The following is a 10,406-nucleotide window of genomic DNA, read 5'->3' as shown; positions in this document are numbered from 1 at the left end:
CCCTCCAGCCAATTCGCCACCCACCGGACTGTGTAGTCATCCAAGTCACAGCCTCTTAACTTGTTCACCAGTATGGGGTGGGATACCGTATCGAAGGCCTTCCTGAAGTCTAAGTATATGACATCCACCCCTCCTCCTGTGTCCAGACGTTTCGTAACCTGGTCATAAAAAGAGACTAGATTGGTCAGGCACGATCTGCCTGCCATGAACCCGTGCTGGTTTCCCCTCGTCATAATTTGTCCTGCCGGGCTCTCACAAATGTGAGCCTTGATAATTTTTTCAAAGACTTTGCCAAGGATGGAGGTGAGACTGACTGGCCTATAGTTGCCTGGGTCCTCCTTCCTTCCCTTTTTGAAAATGGGGACCACATTGGCCCTTTTCCAGTCCTCCGGGACTTGGCCCATGCGCCACAAGCTTTCAAATATTCCCACCAGTGGCTCTGCAATGATGTCAGCCAGTGCCTTCAGCACCCTCGGATGGAGCTCATCCGGGCCTGCCGACTTAAAGGCATCCAGTTCTTCCAAGTGACTCTGCACCATCTCAGGGTCTATGCAGGGACTCACACAAAGGCAGCCCCCACCCTTGTCCCCTCTTTCCTACCCTCCCCCCGCCCACAGCTCAGTCTCTCCCTGCCTGGCCCTAACCCTAACCCTAACCCTAACCCTGTCCCACAGACCTGCAAAGGCATAGCACAGCACAGCGTTGCACATTGCTCCTGGCCTGGCTGGCCCAGCCCCAACCACCTCCTCCCCCTGACAGGTGGGGCACAGCTCTCAGCCAGCCTTAGCTCCCTCCCCCCCAGATGCAGCTCTCCCTGCCTGACCCTGGCCCTGTGGAGCACCTTCCCACACCCCAACCCCCCCCCGGTGGGGGGGGGGGGGGGGGGGCGTGGCCAGCTCCCAGAGGAGAAAATGTGAAAGCTGCAATTTGAAACTTTGCACCCAAGATGGGTGCAGGGTGTAAACCCATGGCTTTCACTGCCCTGCTGATGAGGATGCGGCTCTCATTCACTGGGGCACGCAGTCAGTCGCCACCCGCCCTCTGGGCTACACGTGGGCAGTTGGCCTGGAGCGTTACAGACAGACAGACACACAGATAGGCTAAGGTTTTAATTATATTAGCATGCTCTCAGTGCTGTTGAAATAGTCTAGAGGAGCAAGTCTGAGCCAGGGTGATTGGGCACTCTGGGGTGCCATGACATATTTTTTATGGTGTCGTACAATATTAGCACTGCTAGTTGTGTAGACATCTGCATATGAATCAAGATAAATGCAGTTTAAAAAAGGAATCAATAATGTCAAAATACAATGACTTATTCTACCATTTTTGTTTTGGAACTTCTGATCCTATTTTTTTTTTATTTTGAAGAATGAAAGTTACAGTCGAGCATTTTTCTCCAGGACAACATGAGGGGCTGTTACAGTATGCAAAGAGCTCACACACAGCACCTGCATTGGCTGGGAATTGAACCCAGGTCCCCTGCATGGCAAGCAGGAATTCTGCCATTGAACCACCAGTGCTTGATGTAGGAAACTGCTTGTAGAGGCCTTGGAGAAGAAAAGGTAATGGTGACCCTCCCCTCCATCCTTTGTTGATTAAAATCTGAGCATAAACTTGGAGAAAAAAGTACCAACATGTCTAACTGCATCAATGGTCCTGCAAAAAAAAAGGTAATTAGAAGCCTCCCAATGCAAGGATTTCCCTTTCCAATTGGGGAGAAGAGAGTTTGCTCACAAATGACCAGAATTAATGAAGAGGGGAGGTGAGGGCCATTCTGGGACTGGGTTTGTTTCCCTTGAACCCAAACGCACAAGCAGGAGCTGGGCTGTGGGGAAAGAGAAGAGGATCCAATCATGCAACTGCTGAGGACCATATCCTAGAAGGAGAGAAAATACACTAGAAGTCATTTCCAAAGGTCACACCTAGTCCAAACTCCTTTCCCATGCATGTTTCTGTCTCACCTATTCCTAAAACTACACAATCACCCCTGGAGTGCAACTGCCAGCTAGGGACAGTCAGAGGACTATACAACAGTGGTCCACACTGCATATATTTCATAGACGTTAGGGCTGGAAGGGACCTTGGAAGATCATCAAGTCCAGCTCCTGCCCCAGGGACAGGAAGTCAGCTGGGGTCATAGGATCCCAACAAGAAAAACATCCAGGTTTCTTTTGAAGGCATTCAAAGCAGGTGCTTGAACCACCTCCGGCAGCAGTCTATTCCAAACCTTGGGGGCTTGGACAGTAAAGAAGTTCTTCCTTATGTCCAGCCTGAAATGGTCTTGGAGGAGTTTATAACCATTTGACCTTGTCATCCCTTGGGGTGCTCTGGTGAACAAATGTTCCCCCAGATGCTGGTGGTCACCCCTGATAAACTTATAGGTGGCCACCAGATCACCCCTGAGCCTGTGCTTTTCCAGGCTAAAGAGCCCCAGGGCTCTCAGCCTGTCATCGTAGGGTCTGCTTTCCTGACCTCTGATCATGTGCGTGGCTCTTCTCTGGACTCTCTCAAGCTTCTCCACATCCTTTTTGATGTGGAGCCCAAAACTGGACACAGTACTCCAGCTGCAGCCTCACCAAGGCCAAGTACAAAGGGAGAATGACGTCCTGGGATTTGCTTGAGAAGCATCTATGGATGCAAGCCAGTGTTTTGCTCACTTTACTAGCTGCAGCATCACATTGCAGGCTCATGTTCATCTTGTGGTCAAGCATGACCCCAAGTCCCTTTCATCTGTAGTGCTAGTCAGCGTAGCACTGCTGAGCTTATAAGCATGCTGCAGGTTTTTCATCCCAAGGTGGAGAACCTTGCATTTTTCAGTGTTAAACACCACCAGGTTCTCATCTGCCCATTTCCTGAGCCTGTCAAGATCAGCCTGGATTGCCCTCCTGTCCTCAGGTATGGATGCTTTACCCCAAAGTTTGGTGTCATCAGTGAACTTGGCCAGTCTTCTTCTGACTTCAATGTCCACATCATTGATGAAGATGTTGAACAATATGGGTCCAAGGACAGAGCCCTGGGGGACCCCACTGATCACAGGGCACCACAACGATTGACTTCTGTCAACCACCCCCCTCTGGGTCTGACCGCAGAGCCAGTTCCCCAGTCAGTGGATCATGGTGATGTCGAGGCCACAATTGGCCAGTTTTGCCAAGAGGTGATCCTGGGATATCAGATCAAAGGCTTTTTTAAAGTCAAGATATATGACATCAGTCTCTTCTCCCTTGTCCAGGTGATAGGTCACCTGGTCATAAAAGGAAATGAGATTGGTCAAGCAAGACCTACCCATGACAAACCCGTGCTGGCTATCCCTTAGGGTGCTGGCATCGGCCAGTCTGTTAAGAATGGCCTCTTTTATAATCTTTTCTAAGACCTTCTCCGGGATAGAGGTCAGGCTGATGGGCCTGTAGTTTGTCGGATCCACTTTCCTCCCTTTCTTGAAGATAGCTACCACATTGGCCATCTTCCAGTCTTCAGGCACTTCACTGGAGCACCAGGAGCTCTCGAAGATCCATGCCAGGGGCTGAGCTATGATGCTCGCCAGCTCCTTGAGTACCCTGGGGTGTAAACCATCAGGGCCGACTGACTTGAAGGTGTCCAGCCTCTCAACTTTTAGGGAAATGATTAAGAAAGGCTGAGACTGAGTTTAAGGGAGTCAAGGACAATAGGAAGTCCATCTTTAGGTATACAGGGAGCCAAAGGAAAACAAATGGAAGCAAGGGGCCCCTGCTTAACACCACGGGACAGCTGGTAACTGACATTCAGGAAAAGACTGAACTCCTGAATGCCCACTTTGCTTCAGTATTTCAGTGGACCAAGGGGAAAGATAAGTGAGAAAAGGATCATAGGGGGCATGGTGGGAATGAGAGCCTTCCCAGTGTGTCTAGAAACACTAGACATTTATAAATCAGCGGGGCTGGATGAACTTCATCCAAGAGTGCTGAAGGAGCTGGTGGAGGTCATTGCAGAACCCCTAGCAAAACTTTCAGAAATCATGGCACACAGGGGAGATCCCTAAGGATTGGAAGAAGGCCAACATTGTGCCCAACTTCAAGAAGGGGAAGAGGGAGGACCCAGGCAACTATAGGCCAATCAGCCTAACCTCTATCCCAGGAAAAATCCTGGAAAACTCATTAAAGAATTTATGTGCAATATGCTCACGGAGGGTAAGATCCTGAACGATGGCCAGCATGGCTTTGCGAGGGTAGGTCTTGTCTTACCAATCTCATCTCCTTCTATGACCAGGTCTCTCACCATCTGGACATGGGAGAGAAGGTTGATATTATATACCTAGACTTCCAAAAGGCTTTTGATCTAGTATCCCATGATATCCTTGTGGGAAAATTGGAAGATTGTGGGCTTAACTGCTCAACTGTTCAGTGGGTGGAAAACTGGCTGCATGGTAGGACCCAGAGAGTTCTCGTGAATGGATCTGTGTCATCCTGGTGAGAAGTGGCCAGTGGTATCCCCCAGGAGTCATGTTTGGACCGGAGCTTTTCAACACCTTTATCAATGATTTGGATGTGGGGGTGAAACGCTCACTGGCCAAGTTTGCAGATGACACCAAGTAATGGGGGAATGTGAACATGCCAGAAGATAGGTTGCAGATACAGACAGACTTGGACAGGCTGGAGAGTTGTTCAGACCAGAACCAGATGAAGTTTAACACTTTCAAGTGCTCCATCTGGGGGAAAAAAAGTCTGCAACTTATAAGCTTCGTGCTGACAATTTGACTTCCACCACGGCTGAAAGGGACCTAGGCTAGTGATTAACCATCGCATGAACATGAGTCATCGGTGCGATGTTGTGGCCAGCAGGGCAAACAACATGCTGGCATGCACCAACCATTGCATCCCATGCAAAACTAAGGAAGTGATATTCCCACTGTACTCCACACTGGTGAGACTGCAGCTGGAGGACTGAGTCCAATTCTGGGTGCCACATTTCAACAAGGATGTGAAAAACTTGAGAGGGTCCAGAGAAGAGCCACCCATTTGATCAGGGACTTGCAAGACAAGCCATACAAGGAGAGGATGAGGGACCTGGGCCTCTTCAGCCTACAGAAGAAAAGGCTGAGAGGGGACTTGGTAGCGGTTTACCGCTACATCGGGGGAATACATCATGAACTCAGTGAACAACTGTTCACCAGGGCACCCCTGGGGAAGACCAGGATCAATGGATACAAACTCCTGGAAGGCCACTTCAGGCTCAATTCCGGGAAAAACTCCTTCACAGCCAGGGTGTCCAGACTGTGGAATAAACTCCCTCCAGGGGTGGTGCAGTCACCTCCCCTGGAAATCTTCAAGAGGAGACTGGACAGTCACCTTGCTGGAGTCACCTGACCCCGGTTGTCTTTTCCTGCCTAGTGCAGGGGGCTGGACGCGATGATCTACAACGTCCCTTCCAGCCCCTGGCAATCTATGAATGTATTACTGTGAGAGTTAAGCTACGCCCACAAAATAAGTCATCATCTCTTGTTTTAATATGAGCTGGTTAATTTCCTTTATTTTTTTTCACCTGCCATGACTTCAATGGAATAAGGTTCAGAAATAAACACAGTCCTGAAAGAAGAGGAAGATATTGTGTCTGCGGTTCAACAAAAATAACTCTTCTGCACAACTATTACATCTCTCTTAGATAAATAACATCTTATATATATTTAGTTCCCTCTCTCTTTGGGAACTCTCAATTTCTTGGTTGCTTGCCCCATTCTCCTCCGCACGGATCGCAAGCAAATAGCAATCCTACGTCACCTTGTGTTTACTACTGATATCAAAATTGTGGGATTCTCTTCTCTTTGTTAGGAATGAGAGTGGATGAAAACTTTCTCTTAATTTTAAGTCTCTGGGATGTTGATCCCAATTGAAGGGATCAAAGCAGGTGCACAAGCACTGTGGGAGGCGTAGGGACTCTCCTCCCCCTATAGAGCAGAGCCAGACCACCAATGGGGACTTAACCATGTACCTTTTAATGAAAGAACAGTGCTGGGAACATAACAGGCATAAACCAGGGGTATAGGGGACACTCCAATGCCCCGACGGGGCAGGATTCAACAAAGGTTAGACGCTCACAATCATTGACAAAAGACAGGGTTAACAAAATATAAAACACAAACAGCAGAACAAACAATAGTGGTTGGTGAAATATAAAAGGCACAAAATAACAAGGAATATAGGGTCTCAGTACTTGGAGGGGAAGGATGACCCCTTTCCACTATAACAAGGATTTCTCCCTGCTACTTCACTCAGCCCAAATCACCCAAACTGGGACTTGAACTCAGCTCTCGTATGTGATCAGCAGAAACTCTACCCCACAGCCATCAGTGCTGATGCTGCTCCAAGCTGCTAGGCGTCTTGACCTTCCCGGATCCCCGGCCTCATGTCGAGCTGCCTGGCCTCTGACTGGAGGAGCTGAAGCAGAGCTGGGAACCTCTCAGGTTGCTGCTCAGATACCTGCTGGAGCTGGGGAGCCTCTTCTGCCGGCCACAGCCTCTCATAGGTGATCCTGGAGCCCAGCAGGAGCCTCTCCTGCCAGCCTCATGCCATGCTGCTGGGTCCAACTGCTTCCTGCAGGTCCTGCTCCTTCAGGCTCTTCTGGGGCAACTGCTTCCACCCCACTGGCCCAGCTCTTTGAAGCTCCTTCCTTGTGGTCCCTCACTGGTCTCCACCTTGAGTCAGCCGCGCTGCCCCTTTTATCCCCTCCAGGTGACCCAAGGGGCCAATCAGGGGGCATGGAGGGTGAGTCTCTGGGGCCTGATTGGTGAGTAGAGAGAATCCCAAGTCCTCCAATCATCTTTTACCCCTTCAAAACCCCTGGGCCAAATCATTACCAGACTGGTGAGGAAAGGGAATCCCAAGTCCTCCAATCATCTTTTGCCCTTTCAAAACCCCTGGGCTAGGGCACTGCCAGCTAGCCCATCGCATGGGTTACTTCCCCTTTAAATCCTTCTAGTCACCTGCTGCCTCTGTCCCAGGCAGCACTCTCTCCCCTCTCCCTTCCCACTGATGCTCTCTTCTTCATGTTTTCATCTGGGCCCCTCCCTCCCTCCCCCATCCAGGTAGCCTCACCCCTTTTCTCCTGGGACTGGGTGCGAAGGGAAGTTTTCTGCTTTCCTTCACTCCCCCGAAGTTCTGTGATGGGGCAGACTTGGTGCCCCGTCACACATACCCACGGACACCAACAGTGCCCGCCCCGGTACCAGTCATGCAGGGGAGGAGTGCGGTCAGTGTCTCTGCTGCTGCCCGGGCTCTTGAAAGACACTGCAGAGACCAAAGGAGCACAGCCATGCCTCCCACTACAGAGAAAGGCAACCACCGGTGCTTCATACCCATCTGACCATGGGCTTAAATCCCTTCCTGATCCCTAAATGGCCTGACCTGAGTGCAGGGATAAAACCCTTGAACCAGAAGCCTTCTGATTTTGTTGCTGGCTGAGGCATTGGCACGTGGGGGGGGGAGGGCTCCTTGGTGCCAACTGCTGCACTTTCCAGCGCACTCCAGGCACGGTGACTCCTAGACCCCCCCGAGCAATGCCTTCCCCAAGTCTCTGAAAACTGCCGAAGATGCCTTTCCTAGGCATCTGTTCCACTGCCTCACTGCTCTAACAATGAAAAGGTTTTCCCATCTATCCAATGTGAAATTACTTAGCAACCATTTCAAGACATTGCTATATATCCATCATTCCCCAGTGTCTCCCCATAGACAGTAGGGCTGTGCAAAGCTTCAGTTCCTGATTCAATTCAGCGGAGATACAGTAGAATTCGGTGGCTGAATCTCTGAATCTGAATCAAATCAGGAGACCTTTTAATCTCTCCAAATTGATTCAGAGAAATTCAGTGATTCGGACATAGTCATAGCTTTAAATGTTTTTTCTACACACCTCTAGGTAGCAGGTGGCTTGTGAATGCTGTGATGCTGGGGCACATGGAGTGTCCCACAGAAGCTACTGGAAGCACTTCCAGTCCATTTCTGGATCCAGTGGGGAGCACACGGGGTGCCCCCCTAGCGCCCCCCGCCTCAGCAACTGGGGCCTCCCAGGCCTGGGGAGATATCCAGGGTTTCCCTGTGGCTCATAGCTGAGCTGAGAGGACATGGGGGGGGACCTCCACCACGTTCCCCAGCAGCCCTGGATATGGACCAGAAGTACTTAGCTAAATGCAGCACTCCATGTGGGACTTGAACACACAATATCTGGCTTAGGACTCTAAGGGGATCATGGCACTGTTGAGTGGAGCACAGGGGCAGGGGTCCCTCCATAAATCCCAGCAAAAGTGAGCAGAGGAAAAATAGTTGGGGATTTGGATGCAAAGAGCCTGAGGCTGATAAGGATAGCCAGAAGCAAGGTGCATACAAAAAGGCAGAAAATGGAAATCTCATTTTTCACTAATCTAAAATAAGTGATAAAATAATCAGTACAAATTTGCAAGATTAGCACCTGGCATCCGGAAAAAACAGTGCAGGAGAAATTACATGAACTTCCATGGATTTGCATGGATTTTCAAGTGACCCCAAGCGGCACCTGGTGGTGCAATAGTTGCAAAGCAGGAAAAATCACGTTTTCAGGTGTAAGTCAGATGCACATTACAAATTTAAAACAATAAAAATAACCCTCATGGAAGAAATTCAGGAGATAAAAATAAAATGTGTCAGAGGTGTTTTAAATTACCACAATAAAAAAAATCTAAAATGATAAAATCAGCTGATAACATGGATCCACAGATGCTATTTAGCTAGCTTAATAGAGATTTTTGTCTCGTGGACACAGGAAAAGTGTATCGTGGAAACAGGAGAGGTGTCACATGGAGAAGCACCCTAATGCCTTCTTCATTGGGCCACCAGGGCTGAAAAGACACAGGGACGCAGGAAAAGGACATTTTCCCTCTACATGCAGCTGCCTCTGAAAAGGCCCTGGATAGCTGTGGATGGCTGCAGTCCACCTGCTTTATGCTCGACACTTATCTCCGACCCAGGTTTCACAGACAGGACACTCCCCTCGGTGATGGTGCGACTGTGTGATGACATTGGCAGAAGTCAGAGCAAAAGCAACAGAGAAAAGGGGTACTGTGGCTTAGTTGGTTAAAGCACCGGGCTTGTAAACAGAAAATCTGGAGTTCAAATCCAAGCAGTGCCTGCTTTTTTTCACCAAAATACATACCTGTGACTGGGCCAAAAGAAGTTCAACAAGGACAAGTACAAAGTGCTGCACTCAGGACAGAGCAATCCCAGGCTGGGGCTGACTGGCTAGGCAGCAGCTTTACAGAAAAGCTGCCCAATCCTCCAATTTCTCACTCTGAATCTGAGGAATCACTGCATGCTATTTTCAGGACACTGATGAAGATATGAAACAAAACTGATCCCTGGGGCACTCCACTTGATGTCAGCTGCTTTCTAGACATCAATACATTGATTAATATCCTCTGAGCCTGGTGCTGCATCCAATTTCCTTTCCACCTTACATTCCATTCATCCACCCCAGACTTCCTTAGTTTTCCTGCACAACTGTTGTGGGAGACCATAGCAAAAGCCTTGCTAAAATCAAGCTACCCCACATCCACTGGCCTCCCCACATTCACAGAGACAGTCACCTCAGCATACAAGGCAATCGGGTTGGTCAGCCATGGCTGGCACTTGGTGAATCCACGCTGACTCTTCCTGATCACCTTCTCCTCCTCCAAGTGCTTAGAAATGGATTCCTTGAGGATCTGCTCCATGATTTTTTCCAGGGACAGAGGTGAGGCCGACCCATCTGTAGTTCCCTGGATCCTGCTTTTTCCCTTTCTTAAATATGGGCACTATGTTTGCCCTTTTCCAATCATCCAGGACCTCTCCTGATCCCCATGTGTTTTCATAGATGATGGTCAGTGGCTCTACCATCTTATCAGCAAACTCCCTCAGCACCCTTGGGTGCATCCTGTCCAGCCCCACAGACTTGTATATATCCAGCTGTTCTAAATAGCCCCTAAGGGTACCCAGAGCCACAGATGGAGGGGAACAAAGTGGGAGCAGGAAATGTCCTTTTCTGTTGTCTTTTGTGAATGGAGGCTCAGAGCACAGAAAAGAGGGCACCTGGCCCAGTGCTGACCTGCCACTGGACCAGCTCATGCTGGTCAAGGACAACCTGCAAGTGCTGCAGCCATGGGACATTCCCTGCCTCAGGGAGCTTGCAGCATCCACCCCTGCATGTTGCCCCTGCACCATCCAGACCGCTGCAGCCAGCACCGCTCGCTAGCGCCCACGTCTTCCCTTGACTATTGCATGTTTGGTCTGAATCCAGACAGCCGACTGTACACCCGACACAAAGGCAGATCAGCCCTGGCTGGCCTGCACCATTCACTCCTGACAGCCAGTGTCAATGGATCTGGGAGAGATTCTGGAAATCTTCATGTTCCTGTGACAGTCATTCCCAGACAG

At 49.7% G+C, this 10,406-nt stretch overlaps 1 non-coding gene and 1 pseudogene across 1 annotated transcript; both read right to left on the bottom strand.

The window, feature by feature from the left end:
* The window catches only part of LOC102388241, a 37,482-nt pseudogene that overhangs the window by 18,777 nt on the left and 8,299 nt on the right, over positions 1 to 10,406 (bottom strand).
* TRNAG-GCC lies at positions 1,450 to 1,520 on the bottom strand. Its single transcript has one exon. It is a non-coding gene; the product is annotated as a tRNA-Gly (tRNA).

The sequence above is a fragment of the Alligator sinensis genome, unplaced genomic scaffold (genome assembly GCF_000455745.1).
Source record: "Alligator sinensis unplaced genomic scaffold, ASM45574v1 scaffold1586_1, whole genome shotgun sequence".
Taxonomy (NCBI): Eukaryota; Metazoa; Chordata; order Crocodylia; family Alligatoridae; genus Alligator; species Alligator sinensis.
The sequence above is the reverse complement of the archived record's forward strand: the minus strand, read 5'-3'. Positions and strand labels throughout refer to the sequence as shown.